Source organism: Trichechus manatus, unplaced genomic scaffold, assembly GCF_000243295.1.
Source record: "Trichechus manatus latirostris isolate Lorelei unplaced genomic scaffold, TriManLat1.0 scaffold00111, whole genome shotgun sequence".
Classification (NCBI taxonomy): domain Eukaryota; kingdom Metazoa; phylum Chordata; class Mammalia; order Sirenia; family Trichechidae; genus Trichechus; species Trichechus manatus.
Window position 1 is genome coordinate 1,223,924 of NW_004444047.1, and position 12,169 is coordinate 1,236,092.

Here is a 12,169-nt window from a genome sequence, read left to right on the forward strand (position 1 = left end):
CAGGTGCCGGCGTTCCGGCTGCGCGATCTCGGACGGCGGCGGCCTGGTTGCGCCATTTCTTCGTGAGGAGACCGAGGCCGCCGCACATTCGCCCGCTGTAGCCAAGTGAACGACGCTTTTCAGGCCTCCATCGCCCCTCCGGCCTCGCGTCTCGGGAAAGTGAGCTCGGGACTGAGGCAGGCCCCTGCCCTGTACCCGCCACGTCCCCGCAGAGAGAACGGTGCCGGGCACGCAGCCCTCGGCTGTGACATGAATGACCAGTCAGGCGCAGGGGCAAAGAAAAAAGCAAAATGGCCATTTCAGGTATTTTAGAAAGCGACGGTGAAGGCGTCTGGGAAAACTCCCTGATGCTGACTGCTTTTGGGGGTGAGGAAGGAGGGGCGAAGGAAATCCGGGGTGGTGGTTAAGGGGACTGGAACTGTATCTGTGTTTTATCTATTAAAAAACCCTAACAAAACCGGAACAAGTACGACAACATTTTAACAGTTTTGATGTTGGTTGATGGGAATTGAACAACAAAAACCAAACCCGTTACCTCGATTCCTACCCGTAGCGACCCTATAGGACAGAGTAGAACTGCCCCATGGGGTTTCCAAGGCTGTACTCTTCTCGGAAGCAGGCTGCCGCATCTTTCTCCCGCGGAGCGGCTAGTTGGTTGGAACCGCCGACCTTTTGGTTTGCAGCCAAGCGCTTAACCACTGCACCACCAGGGTTCCTTTTGATGGGAATATAGGTGTATGTTATTTTTCTATTTCCAATTTTCTCAAAACAATAAATAACAAGATAGGAACAGTGCATAGGAAAATTTTGGGGACAACCACAGCGCGTAGATTCAAATGTTTGAATTCATCTGACCGAGGTCGGTGCTTCAGGTGACGCACGGGAGGAGCCGAGGTGCTGGGGGAGGCTGCCCCACTTGGGCTCTGTCCCTCCCTACACCGCGGGGCCCAGTGTGGCTCACGTCTGGCCGGGGCCTCTGGTCTCCCAAGTAAAGAGTCACCTGTGACATTACCTTTGTTGAGACCAAATCATTTGTTCTTCGACTTTACTCCCATTAAAACCGTGTATTCAACGAGTGTTGACAGAGCACCCACTGGGTGCAGGCCCTCGGACACGTGCGGAAGAAGGCAAACAGCCAAATTCAGAGGATGGGATGTCCCATAGGACAAATGACTGGCTATTCTAATCAGTTAAGGGCCTGGAAAAAAAAAGCAAGTGGGACTGTTAGAGAATAAAAGAGCTTAACAGATGTCACTGAGCTGAATGTGTGGACCTTGTTTGGATCAGGATAGAACAAACTAACTGTAACAAGATGGTTGTGAGGCAGTTGGGGAAATTTGAATGTAAATTTGTTGTTAGATGATACTACCACTCATCTGTCAGTTTTTCATACTGCGTTGATTTGCTTGTTGCTGTGATGCTGGAAGCTATGCCACAGATATTTCAAATACCAGCAGGGGCACCCATGGTGGACAGGTTTTAATGGAGCTTCCAGACTAACACAAACTAGAAAGGAAGGCCTGGTGATCTACTTCCAAAAATGAGCCAGTGGAAACCCTCTGGATCACAACAGAACACAGTGCTGCAAGATGAACCCTGCAGGCTAGAAGGCACTCCCAGTACACGGCGGCCTCCGCAGTGGACTCAAGCACACCGGTGATGATGAAGATGACACAGGACTGGGCAGCGTTCCGTTTTGTCGCACATGGGGTCACCACGAGTAGGAGCAGACTTGACAGCAACAGCAACAATTAGATAATAGTAACGAATTATTGATGCTTTTCTTAGGAATGATAGTGGCCTGGTGGTGATGTGAAAGTGTCCTAATCATTTAGAGATGCGAACTGAGTATTTACAATTGCCACAGTGTTTGAAATTTACTTTATAAATACTTCAGTAAAAAAATAAAAAGTGTGCACAGGAAAAACAATTGGGAAAGTGTTGATAATTGCTGAGCTGTGTTAAGAGGACTGTTGGGATATGACCATTTTCTCTTCTTTTGTATATGTTTGCAATTTTCTACAGTAAAACTAAAAACAATCACGTATCTCATTCGCTGCGACATCGGGCAGTGCCTTGGCCTGCTGACCTGATGAAAATGTTGATTGCCTCCCTCTTCCTGGGGACCTGGGGTCAAGATGAGCATCCTGCCGTAACGCGCTCACAGTGCAGCATGGGGACCGATGACAAAGTGATAACTCTACAGCTGTGTCCTGTGACACACAGATTGTCCCCGTGGCAATGCACGTTGAGGACCTGAGCCTCCTGGGGTCAGGGCCAGCAGTGCCACATCTGTTTCAGAACCACAGATTTCCCTGGAGGCTTGCCTGTACTGCCACCTTGTGGCCATGCCCAGAACTGCTCCTCAGCGCACCCGAAACCCAAACCTACTGTAGTCCAGCCAATTCTGACTCATAGCGACCCTATAGGACAGAGTAGAACCTGCCCCATAGGGTTTCCAGACTGTAATCTTAATGGAAGCAGACCACCACATCTTCCTCCTGCAGAGCGGCTGGTGGGTTTGAACCACTGACCTTTTGGTTACTAGCCGAGCACTTAACCACTGCACCACTAGTGCTCCTTCCTCAGTGCACATAGGGGTCCTTTCCCCACAGTCCTGACGCCTGGAACGTCCCCACGACACAGTCTCGCAGCACGTGGGGACAAAGTAGCTGTACAGGAGGCCTGGAACATCCCTCTGAGTGCACGCCCAGCCCTGGGCTCTTGGGGGTGGGGTGGAGAGGGAGGGCTGAGCCCACCGAACAGCGTAAGGCACCTGAAACAAGGAACCAAAAACCAAACCAGTTGCCAAAGAGTTGACTCCAACTCGGGGGCCACATGTGTGTCAGAGTAGAACTGTGCTCTACTGCGTTTTCAGTGACTTGATTTTTCAGAAGTAGATCGCCAGGCCTTTCTTCCAAGGTGCCTCTAGGTAGACTCAAACCTCCAACCTTTTGGTTAGCAGCCAAGCACTTAGCCATTTGTACCACCTAGGGACTCCTGCCCAACAAAGAAGCAGGTAGTATTTACAAAGAAAAGAGAAGTCCCTCAGAAGAAGGTCGTGTGCGTGGCCCGCTGCAGACATGACACTCATGGCAGCCCAGCGGCACAGGGAACCGGGCTCTGTGCTGGGCCTTTGAAGGTGTCCCCCTGTGGTAGCACAGCGGCCAGGAAACCTGGCTCAGCCAGCTCCCGGGACTCACAGAACCAGGTCTGTCTATTCCAGAGCGTTTGCTGCGGCCAGGAGCTACTGTGATTCTGATGCCTCAGCAGGGGCTGAGACTGCCTCTCACACCAGGGGTGGGCTGGAGCTTCATCCTTGGATACAACTTGGAAATAAACACATTCGTAAACATGTGGGCCTGATGGGCACTCGGCTGCTCAGAGGCTGGAGGTTTGAGTCTACCCAGAGGCTCCTTGGAAGAAAGGCCTTCAATCTACTTCCAAAAAATTACCCATTGAAAACCCATGGAGCACAGTTATACTCTGACACACGTGGGGCCGTGGCAGCTACTGTATCACGGGTGTGGTAGGCAGAATTCTAAAGATGCCCTGGTCAGTCCCTCAAAACACTTGTCTAGGGGCCACTGTGAAGGGACTGGGCAGATGTCAGTGAATCTTCAAGGCAGCTGGCTTTCAGATGTGGAGATTATCTGGTGGGCTTGACCTTTAAAAGCAGAGTCTTCTCCGCTGGCAGCAGAAGGGGAGTCAGAGAGCTTTGTCCGAGCATGTGGCTCTAAACTGAAAAGGACGTAGGAAAAACACCACCATAAGGGGCCCCAGATGTTGGAGCTGAAATAACTCGCAGTAGAAAGGGCCAAACTTCCCGTGCGGCGGTTTGATCCAGATTGTCAGCTGCGTGGGGAATGAGCGAATGCAAAATCACCAGCATTTCTCAAGAATGTTTAAATGGCAGACATAGTTCTGTGGAAAGGTGGAATCAGGTGTGACCTTGGCGCCTGCAGTGGATGCCACCATCTCTTCCCTGAGGTGGCCTGGGGCCTGCTGCCGGGTGGCGACAGGTGAGCACAAGAGGACAGGGAAGGAGAGAGGAGCAGCGGAGACCTCGAATCCCTAGGAGGCAGTCTTCATAAGAAAGATCATTTGCATCTGAGGCTGATGAAACCTCACACAAGCCCACTGTGAGCCAGGCTCTCCTGTGGTTCCTGCGTTCAGTCGTCAGCCAGAAAAAAGACAGGGCTGAGAACAGCCGTGTTGGGGAGGGCTGGCAGGAGGGAGCGTGTATGGTTGTAAGAGTAAAGGATGCTCATGATAGAAACATCAGAACCTGAGGAGCACTAACCTCTTTCCTCCTGCGTCCTCTTTCTCGCATCCCTGTGGAAGCAGCTGGGTGCCTGAGCGCTCTGTCACGAGAGGTACGCTATGGGGAGGGGGCGAGGACCTTGGAGCATCCAGGAGACCGCACGGAAGAGGGCACAGGCACCGGTGAGTGTCCTGGGGCCGTCATAACAAATGACCAGAAACCAGGGCCAGAAGTCCAGAATCAGTATCACTGGGAAATCAAGGTGTGGGCAGGGCCGTGCTCCTTATGAGGCTCCAGGGGAGGGTCCTTCCTTGTCTTCCCAGCTTCTGGTGGCCCCAGGCATTCCTAGGCTTGTGGCCACATCGTTCCCATCTTGAAATACAGGATCTCCAAATCTCTCTGCTCCATCTTTGCATGGTACCTCCTCCTCTCCAGTCTCCCTCTACTCCTCTCACAAAGACACTTGTGATGGCATTGGGGGCCCACTGGATAATCCAGAGTAGTCTCCCCTTCTCCGGATCCTTCACACCTGCAAAGCCTCTGATCACATCTTCAAAGAAAGACCCTATTTCTCCAAACAAGGTCATGTTTACAGGTACAAGGGTTAGGTCTTCAACCTGTCTTTCTATGGGTTGCAATTTAACCCATAGCACATGGTAACCACTGTCATTAATACTGATAATTGTTGGGGGAACAAAAGTCCTCACAACTGGACCAATAAGGAACATCACGATAAATGGAGAAAAGATTGAAGTTGTCAAGGATTTCATTTTATTAGGATCTACGATCAACGCCCTTGAAAGCAGCAGTCAAGAAATCAAAGGATGCGTTGCATTGGGCAAATCTGTTGCAAAGGATCTCTTTAAAGTGTTGAAAAGCAAAGATGTCACTTTGAGGACTTAGGTGCACCTGACCCAAGCCATGGTGTTTTCAATTGCCTCATATGCATGTGAAAGCTGGACAATGAATAAGGAAGACTGAAGAAGAACCAATGGCTTTGAATTATGGTGTTGGCGAAGAATACTGAATATACCATGGACTGCTAGAAGAACGAACAAATCTGTCTTGGAAGAAGTACAGCCAGAGTGCTCCTTGGAAGCAAGGATGGCGAGACTTGGTCTTATGTACTTTGGACATGTTATCAGGAGGGACAGTTCCTGGAGAAGGACATCATGCTTGTTAACATAGAGGGTCAGTGAAAAATAGGAAGACCCTCAACGAGATGGATTGACACAGTGGCTGCAACATTGGGCTGAAACACAGCAACGGTTGTGAGGATGGCGCAAGACCGGGCAGTGATTTGTTCTGTTGTAGATAGGGTCACTATGAGTCGTAACTGACTTGTGGCACCTAACAACAACAATTAATTAATTATTTTAAATTAATACATTTAATTTATAAATTAATAAAGATAAATGAATTTTGTTGTCTTACTGCATTTGCCTTGGACATAATGTTGAATTTTCACGGTAGTTATAGGCATCCTTGTCTTGTTCCTGATTCTGAATGACATTGCTTCTAATGCCTTCCCATAAGGTATGATAGTTGGTATAGGATCTTGTTATTTAAGGGCACTCTGTTCAAAATATATCCAGTACACACCCATTGCTCAGCACACCCATGGCTACAGCCCTACTCCAAACCACCACTATCTTTCACTTGGGTGATACACGAGACTCCTGACTATTCTCCAAATCCGTACCTGCCAATGTCTCCCACCTCCCTTTCTATTCTCCACCAAGCAGCCAGAGTTGTCTTTTCAAAACCATCAATCAGATCCTACCCCCTTGCTCAAAACCTGCCAGGGGCTTTGCATGACAGCAAGAATGAGATTCGAATTCCTTTCACCAAGACCTCATCCGGGGGTAGGTGCTGTGAGCTGTGTATAACATTCTGGATTGGGGTTGGCAAACGTTTTCTATGAAGGGCAGAGAGTAAACACTTTAGGCTTTGCAGGTCACATGGTCTCTGTCAGAACTGCTCAACTCTGCCCTTGTAGCATGGAAACATCCATGGACAAAAACAAATGAGTGTGGCTGTGTGCCAATAAAACTTTATTTACAAAAGCAGGTGCTGGGCTGGATTTGACCGCAGGCCATGGTTTGCCGCCCCTGATCTCCATTGATAGGTATGTTTCCTCAGAGGCCAGCTTCTGTGTGGAGCCTCTGGGTCCAGCCCCGCTCTCCTTGTGAGGCAAGCGCTCCTCTCCTGGGCCCCTCAACTTGAGCTTGTTTCCCATTCTGTGCGTTTAGAGGAGGAGGGTGTTTGCCACCATGGCTCCACCTCCCTTTTGTGTGGGATGTCCCACCAGCTGTCTCTCTTCCAGGGTGGCAGGAGCACAGAGAACAGGGGACCAGTGAGGTCAGGGAGGGTATGATCGCTGGGAGATGTGATTCTGCCTCCCTCGTGCGGATGGCTGTGTGGATTGGCGAGACCTTTCAGAAGGGCAACTTGCCAATACTCATCAAGGCCCTTGTCGTGGATTGAATTGTGTCCCCAAAAAATATCTATCAACTTGGCTGGGTCATGAGTCCCAGTATTGTATAATTGTGTACCATTTTCTGATCTGATGTGCTTTCCTTATGTGTTGTAAATTCAATCACTATGATCTAATAAGATGGATTAGAGGCAGTTATACTGATGAGGTATACAAGTCTTAAGCCAATCTCTTTTGAGATATAAAAGAGAGAAGCGAGGAGAGACACATGGGAACCTCATACCACCAAGAAAGCAGTGCCGGGAGCAGAGATGTTTTACACGTACAGAGTCATTCACACGTAGTCGTCATGAGTTGGAATCAACTCTCAACAACTGGTTTGATTTTGGTTTTAAATATATATATGATTTACTTTTTTTTTACAAATGTATTTTATTCACTCTTTTCTACTCATTTGTGTGTGTGTGTAACAAATAATAACGATCCACTTCTGCCTTTCTTTGGCTCCATGGTGGTCTGTCATTTTGGATGTGAGCATGGTTTATTTAATCTGAGCCCCCATAGGTGGACACGGGGATTGTTTCTAATATTTCATACAGGTATTACTAAAATACATGCAAATTTAAATTACTAACGTGATGTAGTTGTTGGTAGATGCTGTTGAGTCTGTTCCAACTCTTTGTGACCCTGTGTACAACAGAACAAAACACTGCCTGGTCCTGTGCCATCCTCACAATCCTTGTTATGCTTGAGCCCATTGTTGCAGCAACTGTGTCAGTCCATCTCGTTGAGGGTCTTCGTCTTTTTTGCTGACCCCCTGCTTTACCAAGCATGATGTCCTCCTCCAGGGACTGATCCCTCCTGATAACATGTCCAAAGTATATGAGACGCAGTATCGCCATCCTTCCTTCTAAGGAGCATTCTGGTTGTACTTCTTCCAAGACAGATTTGTTCCGTTCTTGCAGCAGCCCATGGAATATTCAGTATTCTTCCCCAAAACCACAATTCAAAAGCGTCAGTTCTTCGTTAGTCTTCCTTATTCATGATCTGGCTTTCACATGCATATGAGGTGATTGAAAACATCTTAGCTTGGGTCAGGCACACCTTAGCCTTCTGGGTAACATCTTTGTTTTTTAACACTTTAAAGAAGTCTTTTGCAGTGGATTTGCCCAGTGCAATGCGTCTTTTGGTTTCTTCACTGCTGCTTCCGTAGATGTTGATTGTAGATCCTAGTAAAATGAAATCGTTAACTTTAGTCTTTTCTCCATTTATCATGATGTTGCTCATTGGTCCAGCTGTGAGGATGTGTGTTTTCTTTATGTTGAGGTGTAATGCATACTGAAGGCTGTGGTCTTTGATCTTCATCGGTAAGTGCTTCAAGTCCTCTACAAGGTTGTGTCATCTGCATATTGCAGGATGTTAATGACTCTTCCTCCAATCCTGAGGCCCCATTCTTCTTCATAGAGTCCAGCTTCTTGGATTATTTGCTCAGCATACAGACTGAATAGGTATGGTGAAAGGATACAACCTTGATGCCCACCTTTCCTGACTTTAAACCACGCAGCATCCCCTTGTTCTGTTCAAATGACGGTCTCTTGATCTATGTGCAGTTTCCTCATGAGCCCAATTAATTGTTCTGGCGTTCCCATCCTTCTCAGTGTGAACCATAATTTGTTATGATCCACATAGTCAAGTGCCTTTGCATAGTCCATAAAACACAGGTAAACATCTTTCTGGTATTGTCTGCTTTCAGCCAGGATCTATCTGACGTCAGCAATGATATCCCTGGTTCCATGTCCTTTTCTGAATCCAGCTTGAATTTCTGGCAGTTCTCTGTTAATGTATTGCTGCAGCCACTTTTGAATGAATTTCAGCAAAATTTTACTTGCGTGTGATATTAATGATATTATTTGATAACTTCTGCATTCATTTGGGCCACCTTTCTTGGGAATAGGCATAAATATGGGTCTCTTCCAGTCAGCTGTCTTCCAAATTTCTCGGCATAGACCAGTGAGCACTTGCAGCACTGCATCCGTTTGTTGAAACATCTCAGTTGGTATTCCGTCAATTCCTGGAGCCTTGTTTTTCACCAATGCCTTCAGTGCAGCTTGGACCTCTTCCTTCAGTACCATCAGTTCCTGATCATCTGCTGCCTCCTGAAATGGTTGAACGTCAGCCAGTTATTTTTGGTATAGTGATTCTGTGTATTCCTTCCATCTTCTTTTGATGTTCCCTGCGTCGTTTAATATTTTCCCCGTAGAACCCTTCAGTATTGCAACTTGAGGCTTGAATTTTTCCTTCAGTTCTTTCAGCTTGAGAAATGCCAAGTGTGTTTTTCCCTTTTGGTTTTCTATCTCCAGCTCTTTGCACATGTCATTACAATACTTCACTTTGTCTTATCAAGCCACCCTTTGAAATCTTCTGTTCGGCTCTTTGCTTCATCATTTCTTCCTTTCACTTTAGCTACTTGACGTTCAAAAGCAAGTTTCAGAGTCTCTTCTGACATCCATTTTGGTCTTTTTTTTCTTTCCTGTCTTTTTAATGATTTATTATTTTTTTCCTGTATGATATCCTTGATGTCGTTCCACAACTGGTCTGGTCTTTGGTCATTAGTGTTCAACATGTCAAATCTGTTCTTGAGATGGTCTCTGAATTCAAGAGGGATATACTCAAGGTTGTACTTTGGCTCTCGTGGATTTGTTCTAATTTTCTTCAGTTTCAGCTTGAACTTGCGTATGAGCAATTGATGGTCTGTTCTGCAGTCGGCCCCTGGCCTTGTTCTGACTGATTATATTGAGCTTTCCCATTGTCTCTTTCCACAGATGTAGTCGATTTGATTCCTGTGTATTCCATCTGGCGAGGTCCATGTGTATAGATGCTGTTTATATTAGTGAAGAAAAGTGTTTGTAATGAAGAAGTCATTGGTCTTGCAAAATTCTAACACGCGATCTCTGGCATCGTTTCTATCCCAAGGCCAGATTTTCTAAACTACCAATCCTTCTTTGTTTCCAACTTTTGCATTCCAATCACCAATAATTTTCAACACATCGTGATTGAATGTTTGATCGATTTCAGACTGCAGAAGTTGGTAAAAATGTTCAGTTTCTTCATCTTTGGACTTAGTAGTTGGTGCGTAAATTTGAATAGTAGTTGTATTAACTGGTCTTCCTTGTAGGTGTATGGGTATTGTCCTATCACTGACGGTGCTGTACTTCAGGATAGATCTTGAAATGTTCTTCTTGACCATAAATGCAATGCCATTCGTCTTCAAGTTGTCATTCCTGGCATAGTAGACCGTATGATTGTCTGATGCAAAATGGCCAATACCAGTCCATTTCAGCTCACTAATGCCTAGGATATCCATGTTTACATGTTCCTTTTCATTTTTGATGATTTCCAATTTGCCTAGATTCATACTTCTTACATTCCACTTTCCGATTATTGATGAATGCTTGCAGCTGTTTCTTCTCATTTTGAATCGTGCCACATCAGCAAATGAAGGTCCTGAAAGCTTGACTCCATCCATGTCATTACAGTAGACTCTACTTTGAGGAGGCAGCTCTTCCCCAGTTGTATTTTGAGTGCCTTCCAACCTAAAGAGCTCTTCTTCTGGCACTATATCAGACAATATTCAGCTGCTGTTCATAAAGTTTTTGCTGGCAATTTCTTTTCAGAAGTAGACCCCTGGGTCCTTCTGTCTAGTCTGTCTTAGTCTGGAAGCTCAGCTTATACCTGTCTGCCATGGGTGACCCTGCTGATGTTTGAGAACCGGTGGCATAGCTTCCAGCGTCACAGCGACATGTGAGCCCCCACAGTACGACAAACTGACAGACTCGTCGGGGAAGAAATTGACAGACTGGATTATTAAAAATAAGAACTGTTCATCAGAATACACCATCTGAAGAAGGTAAATAAAACCCTCAGAGTGGGGGAAGATAATTGGAATAGATAGCTGCCATCAAATTGTCTCCGACTCATTGCAACATTCTGTGCAGTAGAGCAAAGTGTTGCCTGGTCCTGCATCATCCTCATGATTGCCAGCATGTCCAAATCCATCATTGTGGTTATTGTGTCATTCCATCTCCCATTCACCCTCGCTGGCCCTCTACTTTACCACGCAGGATGCCTTCCTCCAGGGATTGGTCCTTCCTGATGACGTGTCCAAAGCAAGTCAGACAGTGTTCTGTTGTGATCCGTAAGGTTTTCATAGAGTAATTTTTGGAAGTAGATAGACAGGCCTTTCTTCCTAGTCTGTCTTAGTCTGGAAGCTCCACTGAAACCTCTGCTGGGTGACCCAGCTGTATTTGAAATACTGGTGGCATGGCTTCCAGCATCACAGCAACACACAAGCCACCACAGTACTGCATACTGACAGACAGGTGGTGGTAACTGGAATCCATAGATCCAAAAAAGTACTTGTGTCCAGAAAACACAGAGAAATAGAGATCATTGAGGAAAAGACAGACAACCCATGGAAACATTGGGATACTTCCCAGAAGAGGATAAACCCATTGCCATCTAGTCGATCCTGGCTTATAGCAACCCTATAGGACAGAGTAGAACTGCCCCACAGGGTTTCCAAGGGAGCAGCTGGTGAATTTGAACTGCTGACGTTTTGGTTAGCAGCCGAGCATTTAGCCACTGTGCCACCAGGGCTCTGAGAAGAGGATAGTGACAGGGAAAAAGTGTTCAATTTCACTGATCATTGTTGTTGTTTGCCTTTGAGTCTGTTCTGACTCATAGCGACCCTGTATGACAGAGTAGAACCGCCTCATAGGGTTTCCTAAGGAGGTTAAATGCTTGGCTGCTAACTGAGGTCAGCAGTTCGAAGCAGCTGCTCTGTGGGAGAAAGATATGGCAGTCTGCTCCCGTGAAAAGATCACAACCTTGGAAACCCTATGAGGCACTTCTACTCTGTCCTGTAGGATTGCTATGTGTCACAATTGGACAGCAACAGGTTGCTACAGGATTTCCTAGGCTGTAATCTTTACGGGAGAAGATTGCCAGGCCTTTTCCCCAAGGAGCTTCTGGTGGGTTCGAACTGCCCACATTTTGGTTAGCAATTGTGCTCCTAACCATTGTGCCACCAGGGCCCCTTCTCACTGTCATTGAGGAAACGCAGATGAAAACCATGATACTAAACCATTGCACACCCACCAGAATGGCTGAAATGAAACAGAAAGTCTCAAGTGGTGGTGAGGATGTGGAGCAACCAGCACTCACTCGTTGCTGGTGAGAGTGGAAAGCACGCAGCCACTTTGACAACCTATCTGGCAGCATCTTCTGAAGCTGCGCTAAGTATATATACCCTCCAACCTTGGACAAGCTGTCATGGATTGAATTGTGTCCTCCAAAAATATCTGTCAACTTGGCTAGGTCATGATTTCCAGTATTGCATGATTGTGTACCATTTTGTAATCTGTTATGATTTCCTATGTGTTGTAAGCTCTATCACTGTGATGTAATAA